This window comes from Giraffa tippelskirchi, chromosome 7 (assembly GCF_054371585.1).
Source record: "Giraffa tippelskirchi isolate mGirTip1 chromosome 7, T2T-mGirTip1v1.2.pri, whole genome shotgun sequence".
In the NCBI taxonomy this organism is placed as follows: Eukaryota; Metazoa; Chordata; class Mammalia; order Artiodactyla; family Giraffidae; genus Giraffa; species Giraffa tippelskirchi.
The window spans coordinates 117,505,405-117,526,953 of NC_137281.1; the positions used below are offsets into that span (position 1 = coordinate 117,505,405).

The 21,549-nt window shown below is 39.2% G+C and overlaps 1 protein-coding gene and 1 long non-coding RNA gene across 2 annotated transcripts in view; one reads left to right on the forward strand and one right to left on the reverse strand.

The window, feature by feature from the left end:
- The window catches only part of UNC13C (unc-13 homolog C), a 1,717,543-nt gene that overhangs the window by 178,088 nt on the left and 1,517,906 nt on the right, over window positions 1–21,549 (reverse strand). The gene's annotated exons all lie outside the window — the stretch shown is intronic.
- LOC145514877 (uncharacterized) lies at window positions 6,164–12,741 on the forward strand. The gene is made up of 2 exons (XR_014060525.1): window positions 6,164–11,938; window positions 12,078–12,741. It is a non-coding gene; the product is annotated as an uncharacterized LOC145514877 (long non-coding RNA).

The following is a 21,549-nucleotide window of genomic DNA, read 5'->3' on the forward strand; positions in this document are numbered from 1 at the left end:
GAAACTGAAAAAATAGAATAAGAAATAAATTTTGAGAGTTTGCATTACCTCTATCCTTGTCAAGACTCCATGGACCATGAAACTTTTGTTTTGGGTGTATGTGTGTATCTGTGTGTGTGGATCTACTGTGTTATTATAAAAATGTAGTTTTTACTTTGGATTATGACCCAAACACAAAAAGTTCCATTAGCGAAAGAGAAAAATTTAGTAAACAAATGAACAAATAACTAGGTTAAATAAAATGATAGATACAGTAAGTGTTTAAAGGAAAAAGGTGGGGTGGATTTTGAGGGAGTGGAATAGGGGATGGGAATGGTCAGGGCAGGTCATGAAAAGGAATGAAATGTGAACTGATACATGCAGAGAGGGAAAGACCTCGTGGTACTGAGAGCAGGGAAGAGCTTTACAGGTGAAAGGAAGAGCCAATGTGACTGCTCTGCTAAAGAAGAAAATCTGGCCCAGCTGAAGAATAAGTGTGAGAACAGCGTGGTTACAGATAAATGTGAGGAAAAGAGAAAGAGATGTTGGAGGGTGAACAGAGTCGAACTACACACTGTGACATAAGCCATGGTTTAAGAAAAAGGGGTTTGGTCTATTGAAAGGGGAAGATTTGGGCTTCCCTGTTGGCTCAGATGGTAAAGCGTCTGCCTGCAATGCGGAAGACCTGGGTTCGATCCCTGGGTCAGGAAGATCCCCTGGAGAAGGAAATGGCAATCCACTCCAGTACTCTTGCCTGGAATATTCCATGGGCAGAGGAGCGTGGTAGGCTACAGTCTATGGGGTTGCAAAGAGTCGGACACGACTGAGCAACTTCACTTTATATGCCAGAGATTGTCCAGATCTAATCTAAATGTGTATGGGTCAGTCTGGATGCTAGGAGCACAATGGAAAGCATGAGTGAAAATGTGCAAAATGTTTAGGGGTTATTGTATCTGTCAAAGCAAAGGAGGTTTGTAGCTAGAACTAATTGGAGGTAGTGGAGATGGAGAGAAATATACATAGCTAGATATGTTTTGGAAGTAGAAGAAGTATCATTTGTTTATGGATATCTGGGTGTTGTGTGTCTGTACATGGTGGTAGAGTGAAAAAAATTAGGAAGTCTAAACACTATACAAATGATGGCATCTTATGCTGGAATTGATGTGCTGTGCTTAGTTGCTCAGTCATGTCCAAATTTTTGCAATCCCATTGACTGAGGGTGCCAGGCTCCTCTGTCCTTGGGGATTCTACAGGCAAGAATACTGGAGTGGGTAGTCATGCCCTCCTCCAGGGGATCTTTTCAACCCAGGGATCAAACCCAGGTCTCCTGCATTGCAGGTGGATTCTTTACCGTCTGAGCCACCAGGGAAGTCCAACAGAGTAAAGGAACAAAGTAGGTAATTATAAATAGTTAATCCCACTACAGAATTGTAAGTAAAGAAAAAATTATGAGAGATCCCTGAAAGTTAATGATTACTCAAGAAAGCAGGCTCAGTTAGCAACAAAGCCATGCCTCAGAAGCATGAGACAGGCCCCAAAACAGTAAAACAATGATGGCATGAGACCCACATCCTACCCAGTGAGCTCAATAAGTAAATGACCTGTGGGAGATGCTTTTGGGCTTGCCTTGTGGTTCAGATGATAAAGAATCTGCCTGCAATGCAGGAGACTGTGGTTCGATCTCTGGGTTGGGAAGATATCCTCAAGAAGGGAATGGCTACCCACTCCAGTATTCTTGCCTGGAAAATTCCATGGACAGAAGAGCCTGGTGGGCTACAGTCCATGGGGTTGCAAAGAGTTGGACACAACTGGGCAACACATACACACACACATAGGAGATGTTCTCTGAACACATACAAAATAATTTATGAAAAGATATATAGAGTACAAAGTAAAGACCCTCATTGTACTGAGCCTGAAATAATTTTCCTGTAGTGCCATGACAGTCCCAGCTTGACCATATATGGAAAAGAAAACTCCCCTGCCCTACCTGCAGGAGAAGCTGATGATGACGTAAATTCAAGAATGAGGAAGAGGGTGGTCTTTTCCTCTCGCCAGTTTTCCTTTGATTATAAAACTATAGTCCACTAAGTTCTCAGGACACAGCACCCTCTCCCCTGTCGCTTATAAAGCCCACTATGTATTGTTCTAATAAATCACTTCTTATCTATCACTTTTCCTCTCACTGAATTCTTTCTGTGCTGAGACCTAAGGGACTGCAACTCTTTGGAGCTCCCCAAAATGCCACCAAAAGGTTTCAGAATGACAATGGCCAAGACATGAATAGAATTTAGGTGGGGAGGTTTTAATTCTAGAGATTCATTTTTAACACATATCTTTGAGATCTAACAGATATACTTTTCATCCATAATCCTGATTCAAATTTATAATTATATATTTATTTGTATAATTATTAATTAGCACTTTTAATAGCAGCCCACTCCAGTATTCTTGCTGAAAAAAATCCCAAATACAGAGGAGCCTGGTGGATTACAGTCTGTAGGGTTGCAAAGAGTTGGACACAACTGAGCACCTAGTTGCTGCATGTACTTTATGAATATCAGTAGTGGGCTTTCCTTTGGTGATCATTGTTCCCAAAGAAATCAATTTTTAACAGAAGAAAATTTCTATCTGCCTAATCGTGAAGCAAAAACAGTAAGGTGTCTTTACAGAACCATGAAGCTAGGGTGATTGATTAGTTAATCATTTGCGTTCACACACCAGCCTTCAAGAACAGTGTTTTCTCTCACTTTAGCACACATGAGATTCATTTGGAAGTCTTGTTAAAACAGGGAATGTTGAACCTTATGCTCAGAGTTTCTTATTCGGTAGGTTTAGGATTTGGGCCTAAGGATTTGCAGTTCTAAGCACTTGCCAGGTCATACTGGTCCAGGGAAAACAGGTGCTCTGGGGTTCTTGGGTCCCTGGGAAAAGTCTAACAAAAATACTGTGGGGGATTTACATACATATCCCTGAAAGGATATATGTATATTTTTCATGTATATGTTATAGGTATCTTTCTGATAATAGAGATTGCATATTTCATCAAATTCTCAAAAGCCTTAAAAAACTTAGTTTAAGAGTAGTGGTGTTCAATCCTGGATATATATTAGAACTCCCTGAAGTTTTGGCTCCTCTATTCAATTGCTATGTGACTTTGGGCAAAATAATTAACCTCTCTGTGCCTCAATTTCTTCATGTATAAAGCGAAAGTAATAGTACTTTCCTTATGGGTTTGTTATGATGTTCAAATAAGTTAATACTTGCATATTTTTTAAAGAAGGGCCTGCTGCTGCTGCTATGTCGCTTCAGTTGTGTCCAACTCTGTGCAACCCCGTAGACGGCAGCCCACCAGGCTACCCCGTCCCTGGGATTCTCCAGGCAAGAACGCTGGAGTGGGTTTCCATTTCCTTCTCCAATGCATGAAAGTGAAAAGTGAAAGTGAAGTCGCTCAGTCATGTCCGACTCCTCGTGACCCCATGGACCGCAGCCCACCAGGCTCCTCCGTCCATGGGACTTTCCAGGCAAGAGTACTGGAGTGGGTTGCCATTGCCTTCTCCTAGTAAGTGCTAAATAGATGATTGCTAAATAAGAGTATAAACTTGGGGTATTTTTTTTTTTTTTTTCAATTCTAGGATCTAGTCCAGGTGATTCTAATTACAGCCAGAGATGAAAATCACTGCTCTGTAGTGAAAAGAGAGCAAGAGATAGATGAGTGCCTTTCTTGAGACCGTGGGGTTAATTTCATCTCAAGGAAGCAGACTTCCCTTCCCTAAGGAGCTTAGTTTGGAAACTAGAGAGAGCTAATGAGAGCCCTAGCATCTTGGAAATGAATTTGTCTTCAAAAAACCTCACGAAGTGGTTCATGCTGACCTTCTTTCCTGTGGTAGGGATAGGGGCTAAAGGAAAGCAGTAAAAGGAAGAAGTTGGTTTTATCCCCATTGATTGTAACTTTTGTTTAAAAATCAATACAATAAAAGCCTCTCCTAATATAAAAAAAAAATCTAATATTATAAATAAATGATCAGAGAGGCAAATACTAACTCTGTGAGTAAGCCAGCCTTCAAAATGGCACCAGTAACCCTTACCTCCTGGAGTTCATGGCCTTGTACGTCCCCTCCTACACTGAATATAGCTAAACTGTGTGATCAGTAAGATATTGCAGAAGGGACAAAGTCTAACTTCCCAGGTGAGGTTGGAAAAGACATTATAGTTTTTCTACCCTTTGTCTTGTGATGTTCACTCTAGGAGAAGCTAGCTGTCACACTTGAGAGGACAGTCATCCAGGTTGTGGACAGGATCTCAGCAAACTGAGGTCTCCCACCAACAGCCCACGATGGCTTTGACAGCCACATGAGTGAGCCATGTAGGAGGTGACTCCTCCAGCCCATCAGGCCTTCAGCAACTGCAGCCCTTGGTCCACATCTTAACTGTAATCTCAACCCCAAACCTCCTATTCCACAGAAACTGTTAGAGATACTACATTTATTGATATTTTAATTCACAAAGTTTTGGGGTAATTTGTTCCAAAGTGAAACAGTGGATTAACTAATCCTAAAGTTTTTTTTTCTTTCTTTCTTCTTTTTTTTGAATGCCTGAGCTGAGAGTTGCTCTTTGGTGCTTTTGGTGCCACTGTAGGTGATCTGCTTGTTCTGTTCTTTCCTAAACTTTTAAGCCCACCTAAGGTAAAAGGCAATGATTAGCTGGTCAAATAGGCATACTCTACGAGGGAGAGAAAGAGAACTTCCTCTTCTGACTTGCATTTTCTGGAGGCCTCACATCCAGAGAGAAAAAAAGTAACAAGACTCTTGAGTTGTACTAAGTTCAACAGTTAGGCTTCAGCTATGTAGGACCCTGAATCAAGCCAACAAAGACTGAAATATTAATACTATCTGAAAAGAAAACTGCAAGAAAGCTCAGTGTTTCTTAGGAGCACACAAGAGAACCAGGTTGCCAACCTAAATCCCTGAATTGTTGCTGTAAACTATTGCTCTTTATTTCAAAATCAAATAAACAACAGAATAATGTGAGATACAAGTAGAATTTTCCTGGTTAAGAATGAGTTTTGGCAGAGAGAAAATAACCATGAAGACCTTTAAATACTATGTAAATACTGGTCATATATCAATCTGAAATAGCTGAATAGGTGATGCTCCATTTTAGGTTCCAATAAACCAGGTTACTTGGCTTTTGGAAAACTAATTTCCATTTACCTGAGATTTTGCTAAAGTTCACCACTGTGGGGAGAAAGACCTGTTAAAATTAACCTGAGAATACACATGAGGTGTGTCTGACAAATAGATTTGCAAATGCAGCCAGTGAGACCACATCCATAGCCTAAATTAGCTTAGACCTATTTTTGCTCTGTGATCACTTTTTGAGTTGGAGATTTGGGGAAACAAACAAAGTAGCTGAAGTAACAATTATAGCAAAGTAACAAAAGTAGCAAAGTAGCAAAGTAACAATTATATCCTACTTTGATACACTCAGTTCTATTAATAACCTCAGATATGCAGATGACACCACCCTAACGGCAGAAAGCAAAAAGGAACTAAAGAACCTCTTGATGAAGGTGAAAGAGAAGAGTGAAAAAGCTGTCTTAAAACTCAACTTTCAAAAATTAAGATCATGGCATCTGATCCCATCACTCCATGGCAAATAGATGGGGGAAAAAATGGAAGCAGTGACAAACTTTACTTTCTTGGGCTCCAAATCACTGCAGACTGTGACTGCGGCCATGAAATTAAAAGACAGTTGCTCCTAGGAAGAAAAGCTATGACAAACCTAGAAACAGTGTATTAAAGAGCAGAGACATCACTTTGTTGACAAAGGTCCATATGGTCAGAGCAATAATTTTTCTAGGAGTCAAGTACGGATGTGAGAGTTGGATCATAAAGAAGGCTGAGCACCAAAGAATTGATGCTTTTAAACTATAGTTCCGGAGAAGACTCCTGAGAGTACCTTGGACAGCAAGGAGATCAAACCATGCAATTCTACAGGAAATGAACCCTGAATAGTCATTGGAAGGACTGATGCTGAAGCTGAAGTTCCAATACTCTGGGCAACCTGATGCAAAGAGTTGACTCATTGGAAAATACTCTGATGCTGGGAAGGATTGAAGGCAAGAGAACAGGGGGTGACAGAGGATGAGATGCTTGGATGTCATCATTGACTCAATGGACATGAGATTGAGCAAACTCCAGGAGACAGTAAAGTTTGCAAAGAGTTGCAAACAGTAAAGTGTGCAAAGAGTTGCAAACAAAGAGTTGCAACTCCAACTCCGTGGAGTTTCAAAGAGTCTGACATTTCTGAGTGATGGCTGCAGGGGCAGGGGTTCTGGGTGAAGTAGACCTGGGTATGGCATAAGCCTTCTTGGAGGAGGTCGCCATTAATCCTACCATAGAGCCACCAGAACTTACACAGGACTGGGAAAACAGACTCTTGGAGGGCACAAACAGAACCTTGTGCACACCGGGACCCAGGAGAAAGGAGCAGTGACCCCACAAGAGACTGACCCAGACTTGCCCGTGAGTGTCCAGGAGTCTCCGGCAGAGGTGTGGGTCAGTGGAGGCCTGCTGCAGGGTTGAGGACACTGAGTGCAGCAGTGCATGCATGGGACCTTTTGAAGGAGGTCACCATGATCTTCATTACCTCCACCATAGTTTGGTCTCAGGTCAAACAACAGAGAGGGAACACAGCCCCACCCTTCAACAGAAAATTGGATTAAAGATTTACCGAGCATGGCCCCACCCATCAGAACAAGACCCAGTCTCCCCCTCAGTCAGTCTCTCCCATCAGGAAGCTTCCGTAAGCCTCATCCTTCTTCATCAGAGGACAGACAGAATGAAAACCACAATCACAGAAAACTAAACAATCTGATCACATGGACCACAGCCTTTCAAACTCAATGAAACTATGAGACATGCCATGTAGGGCCACCCAAGATGGATGGGTCATGATGCAGAATTCTGACAAAATGTGGTCCACTGGAGAAGAGTATGGCAAACCACTTCAGTATTCTTGCCTTGAGAACCCCATGAACAGTATGAAAAGGCAAAAAGATAGGACACTGAAAGATGAATTCCCCATGTTGGTAGGTGCCCAATGTGCTACTGGAGATCAGTGGAGAAATAACTCCAGAAAGAATGAAGCAACGGGGCTAAAGCAAAAACAACACCCAATTGTGGATGTGACGGGTGATGGAAGTAAAGTCTGATGCTATAAAGAGCAATATTGCACAGGAACCTGGAATGTTAGGTTCATGAATCAAGGCAAATTGGAAGAGGTCAAACAGGAGATGGCAAAAGCAAACATCTACATTTTAGAAGTCAGTGAACTAAAATGGACTGGAATGGGTGAATTTAACTCAGATGAACATTATATCTACTATTGTGGGCAAGAATACCTTAGAAGGAATGGAGTAGCCATCACAGTCAACAAAACAGTCCGAAATGCAGTATTTGGATGCAATCTCAAGAAAGATACAGAATGATCTCTGTATGTTTCCAAGGCAAAGCGTTCAATATCACAGTAATCCAAGTCTATGCCCCAACCAGTAATGCTGAAGAAGCTGAAGTTGAATGGTTCTTTGAAGACTTACAAGACCTTTTAGAACTAACACCCAAAAAAGATGTCCTTATCATTATTGGGGACTTGAATGCAAAAGTAGGAAGTCAAGAAACACCTGGAGTAACAGACAAATTTAGCCTCAGAGTACAAAACAAAGCAGGGTCAAAGGCTAACAGAGTTTTGTGAAGAGAACACACTGGTCATAGCAAACACCCTCTTCCAACAACACAAGAGAAGACTCCACACATGAACATCACCTGATGGTCAATACTGAAATCAGGTTGATTATATTCTTTGCAGCCAAAATGGAGAGGCTCTATTATGTCAGCAAAACAAGACTAGGAGCTGACTGTGGCTCAGATCATGAAGTCCTTATTTCCAAATTCAGACTTAAATTGAAGAAAATAGGGAAAACCACTAGACCATTCAGGTATGACCTAAATCAAATCCTTATGATTATAGGGTGTAAATGACAAATAGATTGAAAGGACTAGATATGATAGACAGAATGCCTAAAGAACTATGGATGGAGGCTCATGACATTGTACAGGAGACAGGGAGCAAGACCATCTCCAAGAAAAAGGGATGCAAAAAGGCAAAACAGTTGTCTGAGAAGGTCTTACAAATAGCTGAGAAAAGAAAAGACACAAAGGGCAAAGGAGAAAAGGAAAGATATACCCATTTGTATGCAGAGTTCTAAAGAATAGCAAGGAGAGATAAGAAAGCCTTCCTTAGTCATCAGTGCAAAGAAATAGAGGAAAACAATAGAGTGGGAAAGACTAGAGCTATCTTCAAGAAAATTAGAGATATAAAGGGAACATTTCATGCAAAGATGGGCACAATTAAGGACAGAAATGGTAGGGACCTAACAGAAGCAGAAGATATTAAGAAGAGGTGGCAAGAATACACAGAAGAACCATAAAAGAAAGATCTTCATGACCCAGATAACCACGATCGTGTGATCACTCACCTAGAGCCAGAAATCCTGGAACATGAAGTTAAGTGGGTCTTAGGAAGCATCACTATGAACAAAGCATCACTACGAACAAACCTCCACCTTTTAGTGGAGGTGATGGAATCCCAGTTGAGCTATTTAAAATCCTAAAAGATGACGCTATAAAAGTTCTACACTCAATATGCCAGCAAATATGGAAAACTCAGCAATGGCCACAGGACTGGTAAAGGTCAGTATTCATTCCAATCCCTACGAAGGGCAATGCCAAAGAATGCTCAAACTACTGCACAATTGCACTCATCTGACACACTAGCAAAGTAATACTCAAAATTCTCCAAGCCAGGCTTCAGCAATACATGAACTGTGAACTTACAGATGGTCAAGCTGGATTTAGAAAAGGCAGGGGAACATCCATTGGATTATCAGAAAAGCAAGAGAGTTCCAGAAAAACATCTACTTCTGCTTTATTGACTACACCAAAGCCTTTGACTGTGTGGATCACAATAAACTGTGGAAAATTCTGAAAGAGATGGGCATACCAGACCACTGGACCTGACTCCTGAGAAAGCTGTATGCAGGTCAAGAAGCAACAGTTAGAACTGGACATGGAACAACAGATTGGTTCCAAATTGGGAAAGGAGTACATCAAGGCTGTATATTGTCACCCTGCTTATTTAACTTATATGCAGAGTACATCATCAGAAATGCTGGGCTAGATGAAGCACAAGCTGGAATCAAGATTGCTAGGAGAAATATCAATAACCTCAGATATGCAGATGACACCACCCTTACGTAGAAATCGAAGAGGAACTAAAGAGCCTTTTGATGAAAGTGAAAGAGGAGGTTTAAAAAGTTGACTTATAACTTAACATTCAGAAAACTAAGATGATGGCATCCGGTCCCATCACTTCATGGCAAATAAATGGGGAAACAACGGAAACAGTGACAGACTTTATTTTGAGGGGCTGCAAAATCACTGCAGATGGTGAGTGCAACCATAAAATTAAAAGACACTTGCTCCTTGAAGAAAAGCTATGACCAAACTAGAGAGCATTTTAAAAAGTACATTACTTTGCTAACAAACCTCTGTCTAGTCAAATCTATGGTTTTTTCAGTAGTCATGTATGGATGGGACAGTTGGACTATAAAGAAAGCTGAGTGCCAAACAATGGATAGTTTTGAACTGTGGTGTTGGAGAAGATTCTTGAGAGTTCCTTGGACTGCAGGCAGATCCAACTAGTCCATCCTAAAGGAAATCAGTCCTGACTATTCATTGGAAGGACTGATGCTGAAGCTGAAACTCCAACACTTTGGCCACCTGATTCGAAGAACTGACTCATTTTAAAAGACCCTGATGCTTGGAAAAATTAAAAGCGGGAAGAGAAGGGGCTGACAGAGGATGAGATGGTTGGATGGCATCACCAACTTGATGGATATGAGTTTGAGCAAGCTCTGGGAGTTGGTGATGGAGAGGGAAGCCTGGCATGTTGGAGTCCATGGGGTCGCAAAGAGTAAGATATGATTGCGCATCTGAACTGAACTGAACAACAACTACCTAATGAACACAATACAGTACTCAGATCAGCATATTTTAAATAATTTTTACTGAAATCAGTTATAAGACTAGTTAGTAGATGATTACAGGGTGAGATTAATAATAGCATTATAAACACTCCGGAATATCTATTTTTCCTTTCCTGTTATTTAGAGGCCAAATGGTTTAGACATGTCTTAGATTAATTACCCACATAGCTTACCCCCTCTGTCTACTCCACAAATACAAAACAAGTAGTTTCAGCCTAATGAGCAGGGTGTGAGTGAACTTCCAGAGAGGAAGAAACTGCAAAATACATTCATTCAAAGTGTGAGTAGGGCTCAGGGTGCCCCAGTTTAGGTCATTTGAGCTATTGCAAATCCTTAAAGATGACGCTGTGAAAGTGCTACACTCAATATGCCAGCAAAAAAGGAAAACTCAGCAGTGGCCACAGGACTGGAAAAGGTCAGTTTTCATTCCAATCCCAAAGAAAGGCAATGCCAAAGAATGCTCAAAATACAGCACAATTGCACTCATCTCACATGCTAGTAAACTAATGCTTAAAATTCTCCAAGCCAGGCTTCAGCAATATGTGAACTGTGAACTTCCAGATGTTCAAGCTGGTTTTAGAAAAGGCAGAGGAACCAGAGATCAATTGCCAACATCCACGAGATCACTGAAAAAGCAAGCGAGTTCCAGAAAAACATCTATTTCTGCTTTATTGACTATACCAACGCCTTTGACTGTGTGGATCACAATAAACTGTGGATCACAATAAACTGAAAGAGATGGGAATACCAGACCACCTGACCTGCCTCTTGAGAAACCTGTATGCAGGTCAGGAAGCAACAGTTAGAACTGGACATGGAACAACAGACTGGTTCCAAGGAGTACATCAAGGCTGTATATTGTCACCCTGCTTATTTAACTTATATGCAGAGTACATCATGAGAAACGCTGGGCTGGAAGAAACACAAGCTGGAATCAAGATTGCCGGGAGAAATATCAATAACCTCAGATATGCAGATGACACCACCCTTATGGCAGAAAGTGAAGAGGAACTAAAGAGCCTCTTGATGAAAGTGAAACAGGAGTGAAAAAGTTGGCTTAAAGCTCAACATTCAGAAAACTAAGATCACGGCATCTGGTCCCATCACTTCACGGCAAATAGATGGGGAAACAGTAGAAACAGTGTCAGACTTTATTTTTCTGGGCTCCAAAATCACTGCAGATGGTGAATCCAGCAATGAAATTAAAAGATGCTTACTCCTTGGAAGAATAGTTATGACCAACCTATACAGCATATTAAAAAGCAGAGACATTACTTTGCCAACAAAGGTCCATCTAGTGAAGGCTATGGTTTCTCCAGTGGTTGTGTATGGATGTGAGAGCTGGACTATAAAGAAAGCTGAGTGTAGAAGAATTGATGCTTTTGAACTGTGGTGTTGGAGAAGACTCTTGAGAGTCCCTTGGACTGCAAGGAGATCAAACCAGTCCATCCTAAAGGAGATCAGTCCTGGGTGTTCATTGGAAGGACTGATATTGAAGCTAAAATTCCAATACTTTGGCCACCTGATGCGAGGGCTGACTCATTGGAAAAGACCCTGATGCTGGGAAAGATTGAGGGCAGGAGGAGAAGGGGGTGACAGAGGATGAGATGGTTAGATGGCATCACCGACTCGAGGGACATGGTTTGGGTAGACTCTGGGAGTTGGTGATGGACAGGGAGGCCTGGCATGCTGCGGTTCATGGGGTCACAAAGAGTCGGATACGACTGAGCAACTGAACTGCACTGGACTGAATGAACACTGATGCTTTCCTTTAAAGTAAAGATGAAAGGAGGCAAGAAACCCCTAAGTATCTGAGAAATAACTTATTTGGAACGTGAAAAGCAGAGTCAGGTAAGCTTCATGTCCAGTTTTCATTTTATTTCCTGTTGTTTGTACCACTTCTAGCTCACCAGAGTAAGCATTTATTTTGCCATCCCTACCCCTCTGAGTTTTAAATTTTAATTCTTTTACTTACTTATTCTGATTTCAGGTCTTTTGGAAGGGATAAGCAAGATGTCCCAGACACCTTAGTATATTCAATCTGCTGGAAAGTTCTGAGTGTACCAGATGTTTGAGAGGATAATAAAGATGGGGTCAAGACAGGTGGGGAGTAAGAGGAAAGAATAAGATAAGTGGAGGAAGATGGAGCTGAAATACATCTGTCTACCTGGATCTTGCCCTGTTTTTTTTTTAAACATTTATTCTCAATGATTTCTATTTACCCATTAATTCCATGAGCAATGGAAGCTAAAGTTTTTAGACCTTAGAGAATAACTTGACAGCTGATTTGTATTAACCAGCCTGTGAAATCTGTTTGATGGACAGATTGACTCTGTCAATCTGATTGTTGACAATCTGTTAGAACTGGACATGGAACAACAGACTGGTTCCAAGGAGTACGTCAAGGCTGTATATTGTCACCCTGCTTATTTAACTTATATGCAGAGTACATCATGAGAAACGCTGGGCTGGAAGAAACACAAGGTGGAATCAAGATTGCCGGGAGAAATATCAATAACCTCAGATATGCAGATGACATCACCCTTATGACAATCTGACTCTGTCAATCATCTATGTTAGTGCCAGGGACTGCACATTGGTAAAACTTTCTGTATGTTTCCAGTGCATTCTGTATTAAAGTACATTATTCATTACTTGAATTGTGCATATTGATATTTGGACAACAGCATGGTAAAGCTTCAGTTCATCAAGATCTCTTTCATCATGTAAGCCTTTGAGATTCAACCCATAGCCAAAAGCTTTCCAACATATGACAGTCTATTTCACATTAGCAAGCACAGCACACAAAGCATATGGTAAAACTCTACTTCTATGAGATAGAGTCAAATTTTATTGAGACTGTCACTGGTAAGGTCATTCTACTTAATTAAAAATATTCTGTAAAATATATATGAAGCATGCTGGATAGTTAAATGTGGAAAATATTGTTATGCAAACCTTTACCAAAATACCTAGTTAAGTCACCCTGATAAGAACAATAAAACGTAAATGAATGGTAAAGCTATTAATAGTTATCCACTTTCTATAACATTTGGCTTTTGCAGGATTATGGTACAAAAAAACATCAAATGTCTCAAAATGCATTGAGTTTTTCACTATTTAAAGAAAGATGCAAATACAATAGGAAATTTATTTGCCCCTGTTGAAAGTTGACTCCAAGGCAAAAAAATGAAAAATGACTTGACATAAATGGTGTATATGTTTCTGGTTTCTTTTTATTAGGACATTAAACATAATAAGTGACTTTTTCATTCTTTTGTAATGGAGGTTCACCTTCCTTTGTTACTGAATACTCCATGGACTTTTCTTATACACTGCTGAGTCATCAATATCTATCTTGTCATGTTATTCCCGCTGAGTTTCAAGCTAATGAATTTGGCCCAGTCCAGCTGCACTCAATATGCCAGCAAATCTTGAAAACTCAGCAGTGGCCACAGGACTGGAAAAGGTCAGTTTTCATTCCAATCCCAAAGAAAGGCAATGCCAATGAATGCTCCAACTACTGCACAATTGCACTCATCTCACACGCTAGCAAAGTAATGCTCAAAATTCTCCAAGCCAGTTTCAGATTGACAGATTGATGGACAGGGGTTTGGGTAGACTCTGGGAGTTGGTGATGGACAGGGAGCCCTGGCATGCTGCGATTCATGGGGTCGCAAAGAGTCAGACACGACTGAGCGACTGAACTGAACTGAACTGATTACCTTTGTCCCTTCATTTTCTTGAAAATTACTATTAAATTCTCTGCTTTTAAAATTTATTATTTTAAGTGTTTTCTTTCTCTTTACTTAAAAATGTAAAAAAAAAAAAATGATATTCACAAATCAGTCTGCTCCTTGAACTTGTTTTTCTTTCCTAATTTGTTGTTACATAGTTGATGCAACCATACTAGTTCAGCATTTTATAAGGCACATTCTTCTGAGTTACTTAAATATCTTCAAAAATCACCATGCATTTACCAGTCAGAATGACCATCATGAAAAAGTGTAGAAATAGGAAGTACTGGAGAGGGGTAGAGAAAAGAGACTCTTTCCACACTTTTGGGGAGATGTCAATTGGCACTGCCACTATGGAAAACAGTATTGAGGTTCCTTCAAAAAATCTAAAAATATAGTTGCCATTTATCCACCAATCCCACTTCTGGGCATATATCCAGAAAAGACAAAAACTTTAATTTGAAAAGATACACACACCGCAGTGTTCATAGCAGCATTATATAATTCAACAGCCAAGACATGCTAGCAATCTAAATGTCCATCAACAGACAAATGGATATAGATAATATCATATATCTAAGAAATTAACATACTGAGATAAGTCAAAGACAAGTATCATACAAAATCACTTACATGCAGAATCAAAAAAAAAAGATACAGATAAACATATTTACATGATAGAAATAGACTCACAGACATAGAAAGCAAACCTATGGTTACCAAAGGGAAAACCGAATAGGTTGGGATTAGCAGATACATACTACTATATATAAAATAGATAAATAAAAGGACCTATATTGTATAGCACAAGAGCTATATTCAATAACTAGTAATAACTTATAATGAAAAAGAATCTGAATACACACACACATATATATATTCAAAGTAACTGAATCACTTTGCTGTATACCTGAAACTAATACAACATTGTAAATCAACTATAATTAAAAATATCATTGTGTGTTCAGGTCATCAATGGAAGAAGGTGCTATGTTGATTATACATTTCCTGGATTAGAAGTTCTTAAACTTTAGCATTCATCAGAATCACTTGGAGATCTTATTTAAAAAAACAACAACAACAAAAAACAGATTGCTGGGCTTCAATCTGAAACAACAGGCGCGGGATGGATCCAAGAATTTGCATTTCTAACATTTTTCCCAGGTTACACTGATGCTTGCTGGTCTGGGACCCACACTTTGAGAACTACTGGCCTAGGTAATCAGGAAAACTTAAAAAGTACCAGCAAATACAATTTTTTCCTTTTTTTTTTATTTTGGGGGGCTGTGGGGCAAACATAATGTAATGTAATATAATACAATACAATATGCCTCTCCCAAATAAACTGCCACATCTAAGTTGACACATCCATCCAGAAATATTTCAGTTCATGGTTTGACTCATGTGAACCATAATTTGAATGCATAGAACTGATCTTTTTGCAATAATGAGCACTGAGAATTGGTAACTATTTGTTTTTGTTTTCATTTGTTGTCTAGTAATCTAGACTTGAAATTCTGTGTGAAGATATGTCAAAACAAATTAGTGGGTTGTTGTAGAAAACCACATAGGGACTGATAAATAGAGTGTGATTGAAGAGGTATTTCATAATTTGTCAGGGAAACAAAGCTGTACTTCATTGTAATCCTAACTTCTCTTGCAACACACAAATGCATGAGCAACACACACACAGAGACACAGTTTGTGTGGATAAATGAAAGGGAAAGGGATTTAGGATTTTTTCCACATGTGTGAGTACTAAACCTTTCCAAACTGTGGGGGAAATAATTATTGGGACTACATACTTAGACGGGAAAAAATGAAAATAGTCACAGACTATATTTTGTTGGCCACCAAAATCACTGCAGATGGTGACTGCAGCCATGAAATTTAAAGGTCCTTAGAAGAAAAGCTTGCTCCTTGGAAGAAAAGTTATGACCAACCTAGACAGCATATTAAAAAGCAGAGACATTACTTTGTTGACAAAAATCTATATAGTCAAAACTATGGTATTTCCAGTAGTCCAGTATGGATTTAACAGTTGGACCATAAAGAACGCTGAGCACTGAAGAATTGATGCTTTTGAATTGTGGTGATGGAGAAGTCTCTTGAGAGTCCCTTGGACTGCAAGGAGATCAAACCAGTTAATCCTAAAGGAAATCAATCCTGAATATTCATTGGAAGGACTGATGTTGAAGCTTGAAGCTCCAATACTCTAGCCACCTGATGTGAAGAGCCAACTCATTGGAAAAGACTCTGGTGCTGAGAAAGATTGGAGGCAGAAATAGAAGGGGACAACAGAGGACGAGATGGTTGGATGGCATAACCGACTCAATAGACATGAGTTTGAGTAAGCTCTGGGAGAGGGTGAAGGACAGGGAGGCCTGGCATGCCGCAGTCCATGGGGGCGCAATGAATCAGATATGACTGAGAGACTGAACAACAATATACTTAGAAAATATTTCTCCTTTATATGAGTGATTATATCAGGTTGTGTGATTGTGCTGAATTGTGACTGGAAATTAGAGTTTGGGAATGGAACCTATATCTTTGCTTTTGTCTGTTTATAGCCATAGGCTTATATTCCTACCTGCATTCATTGATTCATAACATTTTTATTAAGGGTCAGTGAATGGGAGGGAGAAGAGGGAGATTCATACAAAGACAAATAAAAGCTCAGGGCATGGTGGGTGAAGTATTTGTAATATATAACATAAGGATAGATGGTACAGTAGGAAGTACAATGGGAAAATAACTAAGGAGTACCTATCCCCAATAATCTCAGGGAAAACTTGACAGAAGTAGTTTGAATTGGACTTTTAAGAAAGCCTGAGTCTTTGCTGGGAATGGCAAGTAAGAACAAGCCTGAAAAGGGATGCGGGGCATCATGCACATGTCCTAAAGCAGAAACATAGAAGGGTTTCAGGGAAATTTTAAATAGTTGCATGTAGCTAGAGCATACAGTATGTGTATAGAGGAAAGTATTAAGCATGAGGGCTGAAATCAGGTACAGAAAGGAGAGGAGGGAATGGGCATAAGCCATGGCTAAGAAATTTGGACATTTCCAGTAGTCTGAGAGGCATCTACAAAGGAAGAATCATAACCGTTGAAAGTGGGAGCAGGGAAGATAATGTATCCAAACAAGAATAGAAGTAAGAATCTCAGAAAAATTTTAAAAAGCACTCATATATAGAGCTTTTATTATAAATTTGCTAACAGGATTCAGAGAAGAGGTCAACTATGACATCCTAGTTTTCACTAGTCAATCCTAAAGAAAATCATTCCTAAATATTTATTGGAAGAACTGATGCTGAAACTGAAGCTCCAATACTTTGGCTACCTGATGCAAAGAACTGACTCATTGGAAAAGACCCTAATGCTGGGAAGGACTGAAGGCAGGAGGAGAAGGGGATGACAGGGGATGGGATGGCTGGATGGCATCACTGACTCGATGAACATGAGTTTGAGCAAGCTCCAGGAGTTGGTAATGGACAGAGAAGCCTAGCGTGCTGCAGTCCATGGGGTCGAAAAAATCAGACATGACTGAGCAACTGAACTGAATTTTTAGCTGAAGCAACTGTACTGTTTCAGTGCAGTTTAGTCGCTCAGTCGTGTCCAACTCTTCACGACCAGTACTGTTTATAAAGCTATTTTATAACATCAGGAATGTAGAAGTGTCCTAAAGTAGTGTTGAACTGTAGATATTGCCAAATTACCTATGCTGAACAAAACAGTTTTCAGTACAGGAAAATAATTAGTCATATGAAATATAGGATATAATTTATTCAGGTTTAAGACATCCATTAAAAGCTAATAGTTTATCAATAAGTATTGTGCTACTTCTTTGAGTCATTCAACAGTTGTCTGTTTCTGAGGAAAAGTAATAGTGAAGAGTCTCAATAGGATAAGGGAAAGCCACCTGTCATCTCTTCTTAGTTGAGCAACATCAACATCTCTGTTATTTATGGCAATTTCTGTACCTATGAGGAGTGTTGCAACAGCAAAGGACATGGAACAGGTTGAGATCTACTATGGTAATAAAGAGACCCGGGAGAACCTTTACAAAGTGCTACCAATCTTGGCTCCAACCAGAGTCTTTGAAGAATACAGAGGCATTGCTTTAATCTTTGTCATTCCAGCACCATTAAGAAAGCTTAAGAGTAGGAAACAGGAGATGAAAGCAATCAATTTTTTCCAGGGAGATTTTACTGACTGTAGAAATTAGTCAGAAGCCAATCTTTTCCACCAAAAAAATGAAGATCAAGATAAACTGACAACCAGTGATTTGTGAGAGTAAAATTGAAAATTAGCAGAAAATTGCTGATAGGAAGACAAGAAAGATGATCCAGTATGAAATCATAGTTTGAGGTAGACTAGGTATGAGGTAAACTAGAAAGATGTCAAGGACAGGAATGTTGTAAGAGAGGCTACAGAAATTCAGGGGCCAACAGATCAGTTCTCTCAGTAGAACCAAGGTCAGCGAGGCCAGGAAGATGTGACTGCAACTTTGTGTTCTCATTGTTCTGTGCCTGCAAGGACAAGGGCAATGTTTTTTAATGTACAAGGTTGCCTGGGAACTGTATGGGGGTGAAGGGCAATAAAAAATTATACTTTTCTAATGAAGGCCCCCAAAAATAAAAGAGTAAGACATTCTAAAGATATTCAATATGCAAATGTCCAAATTCACACATCAAGGGAAGACAGTACATGGAAATGGTGAAAGTTTACAGCACAGTTGTACTTATTAAGATGCTGCTGCTGCTGCTGCTAAGTTGCTTCAGTCGTGTCTGACTCTGTGCGACCCCAAAGACGGCAGCCCACCAGGCTCCCCCGTCCCTGGGATTCTCCAGGCAAGAACACTGGAGTGGGTTGCCATTTCCTTCTCCAATGCATTAAGATGATGAGACAGTGAAAAATTACAAAGGCAGTCTGATAATCTTCACTCATTGGTGAGGACCAACATGATAACTAAGCAGCAGACAAGAAAAACTGGTGATAAAAAGATGGAATGTCCAGAACTAATACCACCATCAACCCCCCACCTCCCAGTGTTGAAGCCTTGTTGCTACTAGTTGTGAGGTACACTAACCAGATGCCTGGTTATCATCTCAGATTTTGTTAGAAATGGAGAGAACCACCCACTCTGCCCCCCAAAAGGTTGACTTAATCAGAATTTTCATTTTAACAGGATTCTCAGGGACTGGTATACACATTAAAGTTTGAGGAGCTCTGAACTGGGAGACTTTACTAAGGTGAAAGATGATTGTATTTTGTATATTATAATTAATTCCATCTCTGCCTAAGGTAATTAAGTAAAACAGTCACTTTTAACTAATTTACTTTCAATGACTTTTATAATCAGTTTTCTATTCAAAGATTCATCTGAGATATTGGCAAATGACTTAGACACCCCTCTCCCATCCCACCCACTCACCCTTACGTGTAGATGTAATTTCAGGATACAGATTAAAGCCCAGCCACAAATCCCAACTTAAGAAGTAGTGCTTAAAGAATCCCAAGCACTCTTCTCCAGAATTTATAATTAGAAACCACCTGAATGTTTGTGGACCCAATCCACCATCTGGCTTCTCTCTTGGGGCCTAGCAGGGTTTCTTTTAATAAAGACTTTGAAAACACCAACATATGTTTACACACTTTAGGGTCCTGAACTGGACTGCCCTGATATAAGAATTGCCAGGCAACCAAGTTCTACCCATACCAAGACGACAAATACAACGTCAGCTGCCCACTGGAATTCCCAATTAAAGCTTTCAGTCACTTTTAGGCATCTAGACATTTTGGTGGTATTGTAAATTATCTTCAAGTTTTGGTTTACTAAATTCTAATCCTCAAGATTGTGACAATGGCTAATATTTAAATATTTATTATACACTGGGGAATTAGCCCCTTCTCACCCCCAAATCTATCTCTCTTTCTTCCTTTCTTCTTAAAATAACTTTATAAGGTAGGTATTTTTGTCCCTAATGTTAAAATATGGAAACTGAGACTTACTATGATAAATTCTCCAAAATTATAGATAAGTAAATAGAAACTAGTGGAGCCAAAATTCGCATATAGATCTAACTTATTGCAATCTCAGACCTTCACCAGTCAAGCTAAAGACTATAAAAAGTCTTTAGAATAACTTATTTAGGAAAAGAAACTGCAAAACCAACTCCATTTCATTATAAAATGAAATATTTCATCAAATATTTCATTTGATGCAATATTTCTTCCACTTTTTCTTACTACACTACTTTTTTCCCAGAAAGTACATCTTTAAAAAAATCTGTAAAATAATTTACTCTTATTTATTCAGCAAATTATCACCATAATGATCAATTTCTGCTTATCAAACTTATAAATGATTAATGTCAAATAGGAAAACAAAATAAGATGTCTCACATAGACTGAGTAAAATTGGGAGAAAACTCATTTCATTTTTAAATTAGATTATTCTTTTTGTAGCAGCTGATGAATTTATGAAGTAAAGCAAAAAGCTGCATCAAAAAGCCTGAAGTCTATAAATTTTAACTGACTCTTTTCTGTTGACTTGACTTCATCAAGGTTACTTACAACATGGGCTCAGATGCTTTAATCATAAGACAAACTATGTAGCTCAAATTATATAACAACATGGAATCTTTCTAGGTCAATAGCCTGAAACAGTCATCCACAATCAATTAATTTTACAACATTCTACAAGGCAAATAAGGAGAGTAAGATGTTACCTTGTAGAGAGAGCCTGCCAGAAGAATGTTTTTAAGTATATGCCCTCTACTCTGTGAGGTAGTCCTAGTCTTCATTTTCTCCAACAATATTGTTTATGTCACATTTTTTTAAAAGGGCACAATAAGAAGCTATCTATAGACGGAAATGGTGAAAGGGAAGGAGGGAGAGACAGGGAACAGATGAGCATGGATTTGTAAACAGCTAAAAGTTTTAAACCTTAAATGACCCCTAAAGAAGACTAGTTTTGGATTTTTACAGATTTTTATTCCTTATTATAATAATGATGGTATTCTCCCATTAGCATACTACTTTCCAGTTGGCAAAGAACATTTAAAGCATGATGTAAACCTCACCCTATCCTAGGAACTCTTATTACGTCTTTTTGAAAGGAAAATTCACGCTTGGAGAGGTTATACATTAATTGCCAAAGCTGGTGTAGCTCTTGAGTGAGAAAACATTTGGAAACTAGGTTTTCCAGGCTCAGATCTCTCTCCAAATATCAATACTACAAATGTTAAATTTGAACCTAAGTATTCAGCCTTGTCTCCAAGGATCTTTGTATAGGGTTGTCTTATCTGCAATTCAAGTAAACTAACACAGACTGAGTTTCCATTAAGGTTCAGTGAATACAAAGATAACAAATATAATCTTTGCACTAAAAAGCCTTCTCACGTGGTATGGAAGAAGATATACTACTTAAACCAGGAATTGCAATTCATCATGCCTTCCTTAGAATATGTGTGAATGTGCAAACTAGTGAGCTGGACACCTTTAGCAGATGAACTGTATGGGATGTGAATTAAATCTCAATACAGCAGCTAATAGAAAGTCAAACAAATAAAAAAATACATTAAGAAAAAGATTCTTGTCTCCAAAAACCTAAGATAGCCACAGGGTTATTAATTACCATTTACCTTGGATCTGACTTTCAATAATACAATCTCAGCATTTTGGGGTACTGTTTTTGTGCAAAACTATTAACCTCTAGCCAAT